General features: G+C 28.1%; 1 long non-coding RNA gene across 1 annotated transcript; it reads right to left on the bottom strand.

Moving 5' to 3' along the window:
- Positions 1–5909: 5909 nt before the first annotated feature.
- LOC136976720 (uncharacterized) lies at positions 5910–6816 on the bottom strand. Its single transcript, XR_010880971.1, has 6 exons — positions 6798–6816; positions 6698–6724; positions 6596–6628; positions 6214–6267; positions 6076–6136; positions 5910–5995 (listed from the first exon to the last, which is right to left on the bottom strand). It is a non-coding gene; the product is annotated as an uncharacterized lncRNA (long non-coding RNA).
- Between the last annotated feature and the right edge of the window lie 10161 nt (positions 6817–16977).

Below are 16977 nucleotides of genomic sequence, written 5' to 3'. Positions count from 1 at the left end.
TCAGTAACACAAACAGTTCATTTGTATTTTTTTTTTTTTACACTAAATATTTTTTTCGAAATTGGAACCATAAAAATTTAATATTTGTCTGTTTGTCGTTAACTATTTCTAAGCACGCTGTCAACTTTTTATCCTAATCTTATCGATGCTGAAGTGTTTTTACTTGTATACAAAAAAAATTGTATTGCTTAAATAAAAATGCAAGTTATAATCAGTAAAAAAATGCAAAAAATTTTAGATATTTACTTATGTTTGACAGAATTTTCCACTGAAATGTACTTGAAAAATTCAAAGTAATATTAAGTTTAAAATCTTTAAATTTTATTTATAATTTTAGTATCTTCTTCGCCCATAAAACCACTGAACACTGGCTGTCGGGCCTCGTCGACGGGCTGTCCACGTGAAGTTTTCCGGGTTTTATTCACGTGTAACTCCTAAATAAGGGCCAGTTTTCCTAAGAAAGGCACTCCATTGCAGATCGCTCAAGTATCACATTGCCTTATTCCATCAACGTAGGGTAAATAAGAGTTAAATTGGAAAGGAGAAACTATTATTTTTATAGGTTTTATTTCGTAAAATAAAGAAATATATTGTCAAAATAATGATAATCTTTTATTAATATATTATTTGCAGTTCAAACAATGACACGTTAAAGAAATTTTGCTTTATAACTCGTTTATTTTATTAATTTTAAATGTTAAATCTTAAAAGAAAAAATCATATTTTGTATACTTAAAAAAAAATCATTAAATAATTTCTCGTATCTTCGCAGCTGCAAGTCGTTAATTATTTATCGAGATTTAAATCTTTATCAACTGCATATTCTGTTGATAATGATGAAGCAAGATAAATTGAATGTAATCTATCTTCATCATGAAACGGAGATAAGATTTTATTAATTTCATTTTTTTGGAAAGTTTCTATCTGTTTTGAATGCAGTTATTCACAATGTTACACTATAACTCTGGGCGACAGACAATGATTTATCAATGATACAATCAAATTATTTTAAATAGAAAATTTCTAAAAGTTGTTGTTGATGTTGGAAAACTTTTCTTTAAGATTACTCTGCAAATATTTTATTTTTTCATATCGATGATATCGAGGAACCTGTCTGTCCCCAATATGTCGGGCCTCGTCCCTCACTCCTCCATTGTGGGCGTGCCAAATCCATCGTGGCAGTGTGCCACAGGGTAGAAATATTTAAAAAATTCAGCAACGAGTTGCTTAACTTTCCCGGCAACATTTTGTGGCTCCATCTGTTATCATATTTCATTAAAAAGAGCTTTTTATATTTTTAATTATTATAAAATAGTAAAACGCTTAATTTTGAGGGCAGGAATGGGTTTTATGAAAAAATTGTAAATACTAATAACCAGTAAAATCGCCGTTTACTGGAGATACATACGACCCCCTTTATCTTCCCACACCGTGGATCTTTAACCACCAAAATTTAATAGCATCGATCCTCATAATAAACAAACCTCCCAGCAAAATTTCTGAAATTTTCGACAAAAAGCATAGGAATTATTAAGCTTCAAAGAGGGTGAACAAAATCGTGACCCCTCACACGCACTAAACATCCATACATACACTGAAAAACCTCCCCGAATTTTTCCCTGATTAGTTATTTCAACTCAGTCTGTGCATTTATAATCAAATATAATTTATATTGAAAGTATTTACTAAAATTTGTGCTTAATTTCCATTTCAATTGCCAGTTTTTATTGTTATTTTTTAAAGTTTTGATCTGATAAAGCATATTTAAAACTTATAGAATAGATAATAAATTCAAAGCATTTGTTTAAGTTTGAAAGGAAGACAGCTTGAGACATTTAAATTAATCTTTTCTAGGGAGTGCTCTTCATTAGGATAAAATGTCAAGTCAAACGTACAGATAAACTTAAAATTATTTTTTCTGAGTGTCTCTGATCCCTTTCTTTAAGATATAATCAATATATCTTTTAATTTCTATGTCTCGAGAACTGATTCCTGAATTCAATGCAAACGTAATTTGTTAAAATTAATAGCAAACTGATGCAAAGAAAATTATATTTTATTTATTTTTGATGCTGTTTAAGTCAATTTACTGATTTATTTTTTCTTTAAGTGGATCCTTGAAACAGGTTGCCTCAATTCTTATTGCATTGATGGAAACAAGAATTAATATATAAAAAGTAAAAATTAAAATAAGAAAAGTTTGGAAATTTTACTTTAAATTTGCAAGAGAAAATTGCATTAAAAACTTTGACTTTTTGTATTAATTTATGAATAAATCTTAAAGCTGTGGATAGTTTTATGCCATTTTAATTACTTAAATAAATACATTTTGTATATTGGCGTGACACTGACATTTTTTTTACAAATTGAAACTTTGCTTTTTCCCCAAATATCTCGTCAGATTCGATTCTGTATTAAAGTACTCTACTTTTTCTTTTCTTCGTATAATCCTCTTATTAACCAAGAATTGGAAAGGGGGCTAAAGGTCAAAAGTAAAAAAAAAATATATATAAGCTACTTATAAAAATAAGGAACATTTTTCTAAAGTACTGTTCTACAGTAAAATTATAAAAGTTTTATAAATCGGACGTAAAATTTTATTACATTATTTTAATCCATCAAACATATATTACATACTTTATTAATAGATTCTTCGTTATCATGATTATGAAGTGTATATAAATAAGTAAATTTTTACGTTTACTTATAAGTAGCCTAACCAGGAAGGGCCAAAGAGACGGGAGGCTGTTTCTTTTTGTGAATAAATCAAAGTATAAGGAAAAGATTTGAATATGACATGAGCATTTATAGACAGTATCTAAGACTGCTCTCATCCACAGCACTAGTTAGCGCCTGCATCCAAAATGGTGAAGGGGTGAATGTCGGGTCTACTTAGGCTACTGTACATAACCTTTCAAAAATTTTTGATATAATCCTCCTGATGAGATAATCTCCTGATGAGATAAAGCCTCCTGGGAAGACTTTCTATGGGAAACTGGCTCTTATTTAGTGTTATACACGTGAAGATAACCCGGAAACACTTGCCAACCCGTTGAGGAGGCTCGAACCCGTGACCTACTAGCCATTCAGTAACTGATGAGCCCTAATCTAATTTAAAATATCATTATAAATTTTTGAAATTTAGCTTTAAATTTATTCGGGGAATTAGTTTATTGGGCTTCTGCATAAATTACAAAATACCCGTAGAACAACAATAATAATAATAATAGTCGATTAGTACGAACTGAAATTGGATTCATTCACTGAAATATTATCGAAAAATTTTTATTGTTAATTTAAAATATTATTTTAAAACAATATTATTATGTTTATTAAAAACAAAATTGATTTTTCCATTAGTATCTTAAACATAGAAAAGTATGAAGAATTTTTTAAAACGTTCCAAAAATGAAAAGAAAAAGACTTCTCCAATGGTAAATTTTTTATATATAATTTTAGTGGTTTATATTTTATTATTTTATTATTAAATTTATATATATTTAAGGAAAATTACGAATTTTGCTATTTCCACGGCTTAAAGAAAATCAAACCGAAAAATCAACTTAGTTATCCTGAAGTGAGTAAATCGAATAGCTTTATTTATTGTGTAAAATATTTAAAATAAATAAATTTTACAGTTAAAGGAAAGATTTGAGAGGAAAACAATGCAATTTAATAGAGTAAATAGTTTGATAAATAGAGACAATAGCCACACCTCTATCGCTGAAGAATTTCCAACTGATCCCATACAGAGAAATAGTATAAATGCAATACATAGATTCCACGACTTAAAATCTAGTATTTACAGCAATGAGCTATCTGATCGAAATACATCAACTGTGAATTCTCTTACACAAAGCCTAGAACATCTAGAAAAACAATGCACTAATAAATCGATGAAAAATGGTCTACATAACACGAAAATTTCGCGTAACAGTTCATGCCACGATAACTTCTCCGATGTTTCAGTGCAATCGAATTTGTCCTGCAGTATACAAAATAGGAAAACATTCTACAGAGATGACGAATCGTTTAATTCTGAAACTTCTCAATATTCTAATCAACGTATTGCTGCTGAATACACTTGCTGCGAACCTCTTCCACCTTATATAGATGATAATGATTACATTCAAGAAGTATGGAGTAAAACGCCCAGCATATCGAATCAACTCCATCTTCGGCAAAGGAATTTATTTAATAGAAACATTTCTGAGTCTGATTATAGTAATTATACACCTTCATCGAGATGGAAGAATTCACCGGAGTTTATTTCTAACAAAAATTCCTTTTCGGGTAGCGTGAAATCGACTTTAATCTCTGGGTCGGATTGCAGTTCATCCAACGTAACACCAAACGAAAGATACGGGAATGTAAACAGATACCAGCATAAATTAAACGATAAAAATGTTGGCAAAAATCGTAAGAAAGTGACTTTAGAAGACGAAAATATTGTTAATGACAACCACGAACACGAAGTTGTCATGGATAGGTCATTACTAATTGATTTACACGACGATCGCCTACGCGAATTGACAATGGAATTTAAAGTTACAGATTATGATTCCGGTCATTTAACGTCATTTATAGAAATGAATGAGAATGTTCTCAGTTTAAAAGTGGAAAAAACAATCGTCAGCGATTTAACCGATGAGAAATGCTACACCAAATTGGAAGTAGCCATGGTTTCTGATATGAACAAGTCAAATAACCATGGATTTAAAAGAGAAAGAGTAACTCGATTAACTGAGAATGCTTTAAATGAATTAATTGAAAAGCTTTTAACCATACAAACAAGCTGCAGAATGAAAGAACGAGTAGAAAAAGCAATTAAAGAAAAGTTACAGAAGTGTAATACTATGTTTTGAACAGAATTTTCGCTTTTATAAAGAAGAAAAAAACTATCTTCTTTGGCGATTTAACAATAATTAACCAGTATACAGAGTATTATTAAAGTAAATTATTTAGTAAAAATGTCTAAAATTTTATAACAGATTTATTCAAATGATGATAAATTTTAAATACGTGATATTTGACCTATTCGAAGTGTTGACATTATTTCGTTAGTTTATTTTCCTTTGAGTATAAAATTTCAAATAGTTAAAATTTGTTGATAATCGGAAATATTTCAATTATGAACTTTGTAAATATTTTAAATATTTACTAAATAAATCGTGCGAAGTACTTTAATCTTTTTAATTCCTTTCAAATTTTCTAGGAAGTGTGTTTTTTATAAGTTAATCCTAATAAATGTAAATTAAAAATGTACTTTTCATAATTATTATTGCCATAATTGAGAAAGTTATTTGCTTATACACTATAGCATTTACTTTTCCGGATGTTATATATAACAGGAGGTCCAATGTAAGGCAATCGGTTCTAAAACAAATGATCCCCTCCCCCCAAGATTTTTACGTTTTTGGACTCTGAAACACTGAAACGTCGAGAAATGGTTAAAAGTTGGGAGTTTTTTCTATATGTATGAATAGATGTTCACCCTGTTTGAGGTAGACGAGAGCTTAATTTTCAAATTTGGGGACAAGATATTTATAGTCGAATAATACACGATACTAAGGTACTGTAAGTGTGAATAGGAATTATACATAAATTCTGCTTATTGAAGACGAAAACATGCAATAAAAAAGGAAGAAATTTATGAAAGTTTCTTAAATATTTTGTAAATATTACTATTAAAAAAAAAAAGTTTGTTTAATACTTAGATAATTACAATGTGCGCGGAACAATAAACAAATTACCCACATATCTCATTAAAATTCAAGCAGTGTTTTTTTATTTATTTACAATTAACAAGTTTTTTACACTAAATAAACGACAAACTAAATAAATATTAATTAATTTTACTGTACATTTGAATTAAAACAAAAATACAAAACTAAAACAAGTAACAATTGTGAACGATTACATATATTTTACGTAATTACAACAGATTATATAAACGAAAAATTTGCTTTTAGGATTTATTCAATTCTCTTCAGAACTGTAAATCATATAAAAATATATCTTATTAGAATAAATATGTAATAATAAAATATTAGTTTTTAAATATTTTTAACTTACAAAATTTTAAATCTTGACAAATCATCTTTAACTCGTATATACCACAGATGCAATAATCTTCCTGTAATTCATAAAAATAAAATATGTTTTCATCGAAAAATTAAGACTTGTATAACAGTTTAAAAAAGAAAAAATTACTTGATCCAATTGCAATACTTCATTACATTTCTCTCTTAATACAACTCTTAATATCTTTATTAAAAAAAAAGGAAGATATGTAATCAATTTAAACATCTATAATTAAATTTATGGTTAATGTTACCTATGGTTCCAAAATGGCGGCTCGTCTCAGATTTTAGCAAACAGAAGAAAGGAAAACAGGTTCTAACTTAACCTATTCTAATAAATTACTATAATTATTACCAACGAAATTATTAGAATAGGTGTAGGTTAGGTTAAAACGTGTGTCCCCACTGTTTCCTCTTTTCTGTTTGCTGGAATCAGAGACGAGCCGCCATTTTGGAACCATAGGTAACATTAACCAAATTTATAAAAATAAAATATTAAAAACATTTATTACTCTTTTTGTAGAATTAATATCTTTCTTCAATTTCTATAAAAAGAAAATTTAAAATTTTGTACATAAATTTTTATTTTATACATACAAAAAAACTCTACCAACCTTTATCATTCTCTTTGTTTTTTTAATCTATTAAAAAATAAATAAAGTTATTACAAATATATTAAAATTGGTGTAAAATAAAAATCACTGTTTCACTCACTTCAACTTCCGACTTCGTCATCGAAAGGTTATTACCATATTTTGGCTTAAAATAAAAATCAAATTTTTAAAATATTAACGGTTAAAAAATACGATAAATTCGACTAAAAAGATAATATTTACATTTACTTGAAGGTCACAAGTAGAAAGTGAAAGGCACTTGTCATTGTTTTCTTTCACTTCAACTTCACTTAAAGGCGTGTCGCATTCAATTTCTTTCTTTTCGGCTGTAAATTAAATTTCGAATATATATATAAAATAAATTAATATTTAAAGTTCTCGAGACATTTACTTGGAAAGATGGGGACAAAAAATAGTAAAATGAACAAAGTCGGATACATGTTAGAAAAAGCGAGGGAATAGTTGAATATGAATACATGCAAATTATATTCCAGGCCAATGAAATACGGTTTGATAAATAAATAATTTTAGTCACTGTATTTGCATCTTTTAAATATGAAAAAGAAAAAAATACTTTATCGATATTCTTGAATAAATCCAACCAATATTTAGATTTCCTAATAAAATTTAATTATATATTTGTATTAACTTTGTGAATAAGGCGACGGTCGAAAAGAAAAAAAAAATGTCGGATAAAATTAAATTTATATGAAAAGTTTTAATTAAATATACAAATTATTAAAATACACTCTTACATTATTTTAATTATTGTTTCTAGATTAGAATTTTGATTCATCGTATGCAAAAATTTTCGTGATTTTTTTGAAAATTATCATAATTTTTAGCCCGGTTTGCCGCTTCAGTTCGAAAAAAATGAGGTGGTGAGTTTTTCGATACGTGTTAAATGTGTTTTAATGAAAGAAATACATTAATTTTATTAATATAAATAACCTACATACATATTCACGATATGGCACAATATTCTAATGTTTAAAAAGTGTTATCTAAGTTAAAGGAAGAAATAAATTAAACCTTAAAAGTATATCGCAATGTGTTAAATAAAACGTTGGTTATTATTGGCGAAATCTTCTAGAGTTTTTCATGTATAATTGCTTTTTTTTTTTTTTTTCTTTTTCAATTCCTTTCTGTTAATCATTTCTAAGACAGATTGAATTGATGGGATAAGGTAGCGCAACACGTGGACGATCTGCCAAGGAGGAATGCATCCCGAAAAGATCTTCTTAGGTCCTATTTGGTATTAGATATGTGAACAGAACTACGAAAACTCCAATGGCTAGCCCCCTTGGTCATGCACGAACCGCGAATAGCTACTAGTGTTTTATCCACTCGAGCAATAGTGGGCACCATTTATTGAAAAGAGCTAGATGGAATGAATGTAGAAAATGAAGAATTATACAAAGAGATTAGCACTAAGTTGGTTTATATCAGTATATACTAATCTCAAAAATTCTGAAGAATAGAATTGGCAGCAATAAAGGCCGATAGAGCATGCAAGATAAGCAATTCATCCTCCATAGCAAAGCATAGTTCATAGCAAAACAAATATTTTTACCGGTATTTTACCGGTAAAAATATTTGTTTTGTTGAGTTTTCGTAGCAAAAAACGTGAATTTGCCTAAATTTCTGAACTATGATACATGAATTTATCAATATATCCGCGCCCGGTGTAAAGCTAAGTAAAGAGTGAGAAGTAAAAAGTGATACACAACGTAACAAGAAATTATTATTGTGACATCGTCACAATGCCGGGATGCAATTTTGAATCATATTCTTAATTTATTCAATTTAAAATATATGCTCTCCACCTCAAATTAGTAGTATATATCACACTTTTCCCGATAACAACAGATTTATGCCGCTCATCTCTATAACTCCATTCAGGAGAAAATTCTTGAATTGAATTCACGTGCCTTCCGGTCTAGACCCAAAATAAATATATAGTTAATCGGGACCTTCTGCTCTTAATCTTTCCATATCTGTCATGTATTTATCACCATTCTCGAGATTAAGGAAGGACAGATAGACAAATGGAAGACAGTGAGAAATTATAGGTCTACAATTTTTTCAAATTGCAGCCCAAATATATGAAAACAGCTATCATTATCGTGTAAAAGAGCCTAACTATCTAAATTAAGTACTACTAAATTTGTACTTTTCAACTACTTGAATTACATAAAATGTACGTATTTCTCCATTTTTTTTAATTGTTTTTTTTAATCGAAGCTACTGACCACTATACCCCTTAGTTTACTGACCAATGTAGTTTCATATAGTGAAGCATACCGCATGGACTACGGTACGGGTTTGAGTCCCTGAATGTTTCCATTTGATTTTGGTGGCCGTCATGTTTGCGCGGAGTTGGCTTTAAGAGAAAATGTCTCACGATACAAATAGGCGAGTTTGTCATAGTCACGAACCACGATGTTACCAATATTTCCTTTTCGTTATAATTGAAATCGAACATTTTTGTGCATGCCTACTCCCCAATCTCACCATACGCTACTATACAATAATGATATCTAAATTGCAAGTGTGGACAGAAATGCATACACAGAATTGAAGTTTGCTTACATGTAATTAATTAAGAAACTGGAGTAGGCCTAATCTAATTAAAATAATTAAAGAATCCTTATATCCGAGCTTTCGTAGTAACAACATATGTCGAGTCGGTGAGATGACTTCATGAAGGTCTTGGTAGAATTCGAAACCGGATTCCATCTCCATGATAGATCCGGTTTTGAATCTGATCAGGATATCAGTGATTTTTCATACATAATTCTTATCTATGTGTCACCTTTTCGTTCCTTACTTATAGGTATATTGGCCATTAATTAATAAAAATCAAAACGGCCATAATAAACAAAACAAAAGCCCATCAGATAGCTCAGCGGTTCTTAAACTTTATCAGTTCGAGTACCCTGTTCATATGATGTGCATCATACTGGATCTCTAACCATTAACTTTACTTATACTTTTACAGGAATTTGATTAAATTTATTGCTCTTATATTTATTGCACAGTTTCATAGTTTTAATTTGCAGAATCAGTTATCCAATATAATAAGTCCTAATAATAGATATGTCCTAGTCGACGATTTAAATTCAAATTATTATATTAAAGACACAAAGACATAAATTGAGCATTGTTAGTTGGTTGGCCACGTGGAGATTTCCAGGTTTTCTTTGAGTGTCAGATAGGCGAAAAGAACCTGGAAATGTCAAAAGACGGTTAGTGAATTAACAAAGTAAAAATGTAATGCGAGTTTGGAATTCTTTATTATCAAGTATAGGCTACTTGCATGGACTGATAATGATTTTTGCTATTTCATCCATGTTATTTTTCCGCTTATACATTTATGACATTATATATAAGTTTTACACGTAATTCAACTTATTTATAGTTATAGAAGACAGCTTTTGCATCGTTTTTACTCTTCTATTCAATACATAAACTCTAAAAAAAGTTAATTTTTCAATCTTGTTCGAAGGAAGAAATAAATTAACTTTTTTAGAAAGCGCAAGTATATTTAACGATGTAAAATATTGATTTATGTACTGATAAAAGTATGAAAAAAGACAAATTTCACTTGTGTCCAAGATATATTAGTCTACATTATTATTATTATTATTATTAAGAATTTCAGCAACTTGACAAGAGATAAATTTTTTTTTTCTGAATCTATAAATTAATTTCAGTTATATTTGCAGATTTTCTGCTATTAGATTACAAAATTTGGTTTGGTTTGATAAAATAAAGCAACGTAAATGTAGGCAATCAGCCAAGGAGGGTGCCTATGGGGGAGGACTTTCTATAGAGGACTGGTCCCTATTTAAATATTATTACAATTTATGTTTATGCTTATGTTAAAGCTAATAACCATTAAAATAAAATACTGCTTAAATTGACATTAACAAATTACATGAATGTATGAAATAATTTTAATCAGTCAACTTATTATGATTGATAATATATATACATTATATATAATTGGTCATAATATATAATGTCATTAATACGAATATATAAATATTTAATTAATCATTTAAATTTAAAAGAAATCTGTAAATTATAATTTAAAAAGTTACATTATAAAAAAATGAGGTAAACTTTAAAATAAAATGAATATTTTCAATATAAAAATTGTATTTTAAGAATTTACACGTGTACAAATTACATTTCTAATTAATAGACTTTTAATGTATAATATTTGATACAGTAGATTGAATTATTTATGATCAATTTATTAATTAATATAAAGTTAAAGTGTTAAAATATAAAGAATAAAGAGTACAGATATGTTTATTTTATCATTATGATACATTGTATTATTATATTATTTTTGCTTGTGTTTTTTAATTATTGATCGTTTATTATATTTAATTTTATATAACAACAAAAAGCTAAGATTCTTAATACTTTTTATAATGTGAATATTAATTAGATAGGTGAATTTACATAATTTTTCACTTTTAAATATGAAAAGATACTTCTATTTTCCTAATGAGAGATGTGTTTGGATTTTTAATTCAATTTATACATAAAATATATTTTATATGACCATCTTCTTGATGCATTTTTTAGATAATCAATAGGCCTACTTGACGAATTTAATAAATTGAGATTCATTACTGAAGAAAATGAATATAAATTTACTAAATTTTCTATCATTAATTTATAGCAAGTTTAAATCTATATTATTTATAGGTATATACATACACTGTATACGTGTGGATGCTTCTGTATACAGTTGTATACATAAATTATACAGGACGAATCAAGAATTAATTGCAAATAAAAGATTAAAATTCCTTTTTTGAATAATTTCTTTTATAAAGATTTTTGGACACGTTATAACCCATAAATTATACCAAGTTACCTGTAGGTTTCTATTATGTTAATCTTCTGATGTGTTATGAATAGTGATGATGATAATGAGGAGATGCAGGAGGATAACGCACGGATATTTCACCTCAAATTTTATAGATTTTTAGGAAAAATTTTGCACTTTGGGTTCGAAGAATAGTACAAAAGTCTTATAAACATATTATGGACAATTTGAATACAAAAGCCATTTCTTAATTACTGAAAATTCCATAGGAAGATGTAGGAAGAAGTAATCAAATGTAAAATCATTAAATAATTGAATATATATTGTATGCTCCTACTTTTATAAAATTAAAAAAATAATATATTTAATTTTAATAGCGTAATTTACTATTATTTGGAATAGTTTATTTAATTAAAAACACTTTTATAATTTTTATATACAAGTTTAATTTTTGTTCTTTTATCGCTCAACAGATGGCATTAGCATTATTAATTGTTTTATCATCAAGATTCTTCCAGTTATCATCTTTATATTCTAATGATGATTAAATTCGAATGCAGATTTTCATCGTCATTATTATATTGACAAGGTGTTAACTACGTTCAACTCGTTAATGGCGGCATTCGGTGCCGAGTTTTCTCTCCGGAAGGAGGGAGGAACATGTGATATCCTATAATTAACAAAATTCGTTGTTCTCGTAAATCACGTGACACTGGCATCCCCTTAACATTTAAATCAGCGTGTTCCTGCCAGAAGCCCGAAAAACTCGATACGAGTTCTGACCGACTCCACCTCTTCTGAAGGTGAAACGTGACCTGTTGCAAGTTGAATGACCTCCAGGTGATCGATTCACCTTTGACCCTGCCAGATGTTCGACTTCAGACCAGTCTTGTCTCTTTTTTTTTTATTTTTTGGAAATTTTTGTACGCGTTAAAATTTATAAGATCGGATGCTGGACTCATAAAAACGAGTGATGCTTCCAGATTTATAAATCACTGTCGTTCCTTCTTTTTTCTCTCCTCATTCTTTAAAATTCTTCAGTAGAACTTGTTAACATCACTACGATTTCCTTAATGTATAAGTAACTTCATATTTTATAACACATCTTTTGAGAGAATTTATAGTTTCTACGACGAGTATTAGCCACTTTTTTAGCCATTAAAATGGCTACAAAAGCTCTATTTTTAGACTAAAAAAAAATCTAATTGAAATGTCAAAAATTAAAATATTTTCAAAACTAAAAAGCATTAGTTTTTTGTTCATCAAATCAATAATTATTTGTTTAGATTTTTCTTTACGAGTCACGCCCTTAACATATTTTATCTTTATAAAAATGTTTAAAAGCATATTAAAAAATTTTTTTTAAAAAAAAGAAGAGAGAAAATAATAACGATTTACATAAAGGATAAAGGACAGCTAAAGACGTGAAGAGATAAAGATGCCAGGGATAAAAATGAGTAAAAATAGCTAAAGGGATTTATGTAGTGGATACAGAAGGCATTTATCGGGCATTCCTCGCAGCAAATTTCTTCTTTATCTTAAATGGCGCCGTCTGCCTCGTTACTAAGGTAACTAAAACAACTTCCATGATCGGAGAGCGACCTTGAGACACAGCCCAGGTGTAGGAAACGCTTGTATTTGGCCCGTCCTTGCCCCGGGCCTTTGTCTTCTGGTTAAAGTCGTGGTTGTTTTATAAGTGTTTAGTATTCATTCTTCTTTTATTATTAATGTAATAATACGAGGTGTTAATATAGGAACTTATCGAGAATGAATAGGATGATCGGTTCAATTATATACAATTTTTTTTTTTTCAAAGAAATGACGTTTATCAGTAAGGTACTCGCCAGATTATTCTACCTAATTATAGCTAAATTATTGGGTAAAATGCGAGGTTAAGAAGCGCTTCATTCCAGTCAATTCAGGTTACGAACTGAAAGAGTCAGAAGAAAGATGTCCTTTAAAAAACCAAGGTTTGTTTTCTTTACATGATGTATCTTCACTTGACATATAGATTATTAAGGGGCTCCGACTGCAGACTCCAATCTCAATAATCTCCCGAACTGTCTGGATAAGTTGTAATTATGGTGCGAAGTAGAGGAAAGAGGGCAGAATTTTCTTGGGAACGCAAAAAATTGTCACCTATAAGTACTTCCTTGTGTTTTTCTTTATACGAATTTACCTTCTTCTTCGCAACTTTTCCTAGAAATATATTCCCAAATCTACTTTTTTCCCCTATTCAAACTGGATTTAAGATAACTCGGACCCTTTTAAAATAATAGAATCGATACATTCAATACTTCAAAATGGAAAAATTTAGCATTTAAATAGAATCTAGAATCGTTTAAATGATATAAAACGGACATTTAAGATAAAATACGAGTCTCGTATTTTATTAAAATTACCAACCGAACGAGGAATCTTTAATCATTTAGTCCTAGAAGACATTCGACAAACAACAAGTAATATATTATTGACCAGTTATTGTTATCAATATGGCAGAAAATCGCACGAGAACCTTCATTCAAACCGTTACACGGAAAAAAAAAAGATATTTCGATAAGATATAAATAGAATTATTTAATAAAAGAAAAGACAAATTCCATTTGATTGGCCTTCGGGCACATTGTTTATTTTCCTGCATAAATTATCAAAATGCTACGTGATAATTTGTAATGTTTTGCGCAAACTTTGTTCTTTGTACTCCATTCTATTCCTTTACAAGAAAGTTAATTTTAATTCAGACTATGGCAAGAATTAAACAGTAAAATCAAATTTCGATATTTAAAACTAAAATTTACTTAGTATAAAATTTGTTAAGTTTATTTAATCATTCTTTAATTCAAAAAAACATTCCTCTTTGTTTATTATAGGAATTTCAATTCGAAATTATCTAATAATTATATTTTTAACGATACAATTTACTAATTACAGAAGTAATTTTCAATAATATTTGATAACAGCGATATTTTATATATTTGGTAAAGTATAATGACGTAAAATATATCAATTCGTTGGTAAGTTGAGACACGAACATCGAGAAAGTCATTCCTCCTTCGGTCAAAATGTCGTTTCACCTGTCCAAATTCGGTAATTATTTGCGTAGATTGTAAATATTTTACTCCCAACATTGGCATTTTTGATTGAAAGAATTTGTAAGGGGGGATCTAAGCTCTAACAAGTTCCTATGAATTTATACATAACATAAAAGTCTGCAATGATTTATCATGTATAACAAGTAATGCAACACGTAAATACCTACATAAATATCTATAAATACCTGTCCACCTACTCGAATAATAATAATATTAATTCATTTTTTCGTGCTATTTAAAGATTCCATCTAATGTAATGAATGCATCAAAACATGTCCTTGGAAGACCTTGAAGCTCTTTATTTTACTTTGACAGTTACAAATATCCTTTCGCTCTTTATCATTTATTTAACTACGCTATTAGATTTTCTATAATGCGAAATGAGGTAATTACGCTAATAATAATTTATAACCTTTGATACAAATTACTAATTCGAAATACATTCTTCTCCACGTGGATTTAAAAAAATAGTTTAAACTTAAATCGAGAGAGGGCGCCTCTTGAGGTTTATGTATAAAAGTTGACGACATTTTTATTTTATTATTATTATTTTTTTTTTTTTAAATTGAATAAAATAATGTGAATGGGTTAACAATTGTGAAATTAATTATTTATTCATAAAAATTAAAAATAAATAATTTATAACAGGTGTTTTTTAAAATATGTATCGACTTTATTACTAGGTATTGTTAACACGACTTCGGCATCTGAACTTATTGTATAATGAGTTCACCCAAACCTGTTAACCTACACCCTATGGATATCTGCATCACCCATTTATCGGTTGCTCGGGTCATTTCAGTTGTACACATGTATTAAATGATTTTAAAGAATTTATAACTATTTTTGCTCGATTTATACAAAATACACAAATTAAGATGCACAGTCAGCTTTTAATCGGCAGCCATTTTTGAGAACTTTTTGGACAAAAGTGGGTACAAAATAACCTCTTAACAGCGGCCACTTTTTCAGAAACTTTTTAAAACAAAGAATACATACAAAATAACCTCCAAATAACGACCACCTCTTAACAGCGGCCATTTTGAGAACATTTTTGGACAAAGGTGCGTACAAAATAACCTCTAAACAGCGCCAGTTTTACAGAGACTTTTTAGCAAAAATGCATACAAAATAACCTCCAAACAACGACCGTCGTTTATGTTGCCGTCAGTGGCCGTTGTTCAGAGGTTTGACTGTACAGTACTTACTTTCATTCAACTAAGAATATTAAATAGAAAATATACTTCAAGAAAACAAGTATATTTTATTTTATTATTGTTTATGAAGTTGTTAGTAAATTTAGTAAATAATGATTACTTTATTTACTATGTATTTAAAAATTTTAATGTTGATTCATTTGATAAATATATAAAATATTTACTAAATTATTTTAACAAATAAACATTCAACAAAAATATTTAAATATTTTTTAATTATTATTTTAATTCAATTGAATAACATATGTATTTGAAGGAATATATTTTATACGAAATTTTAAAATTATTAAAACATTTTATTCACTTTTTACATTTTATAAATGGCTGTTTCTATGTAATAAACAGTAGAATTCTTTACTATCCCAAATTTACATTTATTACATGTAATTATACAAGTTTTATTACTTCTTACTGTCTAAATTACAAGTCTAATTATTTTACTATCTTTAGTAATATTTTAAGTTATATAAAGTAAAAGAATTCTTTAAAAAATTGTATTTATTATATAAGTTAAATAATTTAAAGGATATTTAAGCTTATTTAGTTTAAAATCACAAATACACTCCATGTTTCATTAGTGTATATCACATGTTTAAAGAGCTTTTATGCTATCTTTTAAGCTTTAAATATATATATATATATATTTAACCCAGATTACCCTTCATTTATTATTTTCGTCTAGCCAGCATTAAAAATTTTAATGAACTAGAAATTTCCAAAGAAAGAAAAAAATATATAAACGATTAATGGAACTTCTTTTTATGTTTCTCATCATTAAACTCGTCTTTACATTTATAGTTTGCATTTAGTTTATTCCCCTGCAAAACTATTCTTTTTTTATATATGTTTTCCTTCCTTTTACTAAACTTACTATTTATCTTTATTTTAGAAAAATTTAAAAAAAAACATTGATAACATTTTAAAAAATTTTAATTCAAAAATCGATTTTAATTAATTCGGGTTTTAATTTATAATATTTTCTGATATTTTTTCCTTCCCCAAACTTTTTAATTTTGCTTAAACGACTCTGCAGGATTTAATTTTTCAATTTTTATAATTCATTACTCCCTTTTCATTCCCTTAAATTCAATACTTTTCATTAGTCATCAGGCAGAAAAAAAT

The sequence above is a fragment of the Centruroides vittatus genome, unplaced genomic scaffold (genome assembly GCF_030686945.1).
Source record: "Centruroides vittatus isolate TY-2023 unplaced genomic scaffold, ASM3068694v2 contig_417, whole genome shotgun sequence".
Lineage (NCBI taxonomy): Eukaryota > Metazoa > Arthropoda > Arachnida > Scorpiones > Buthidae > Centruroides > Centruroides vittatus.
Note: the sequence above shows the minus strand (reverse complement) of the source record. Positions and strands in the feature narration are given on the sequence as shown.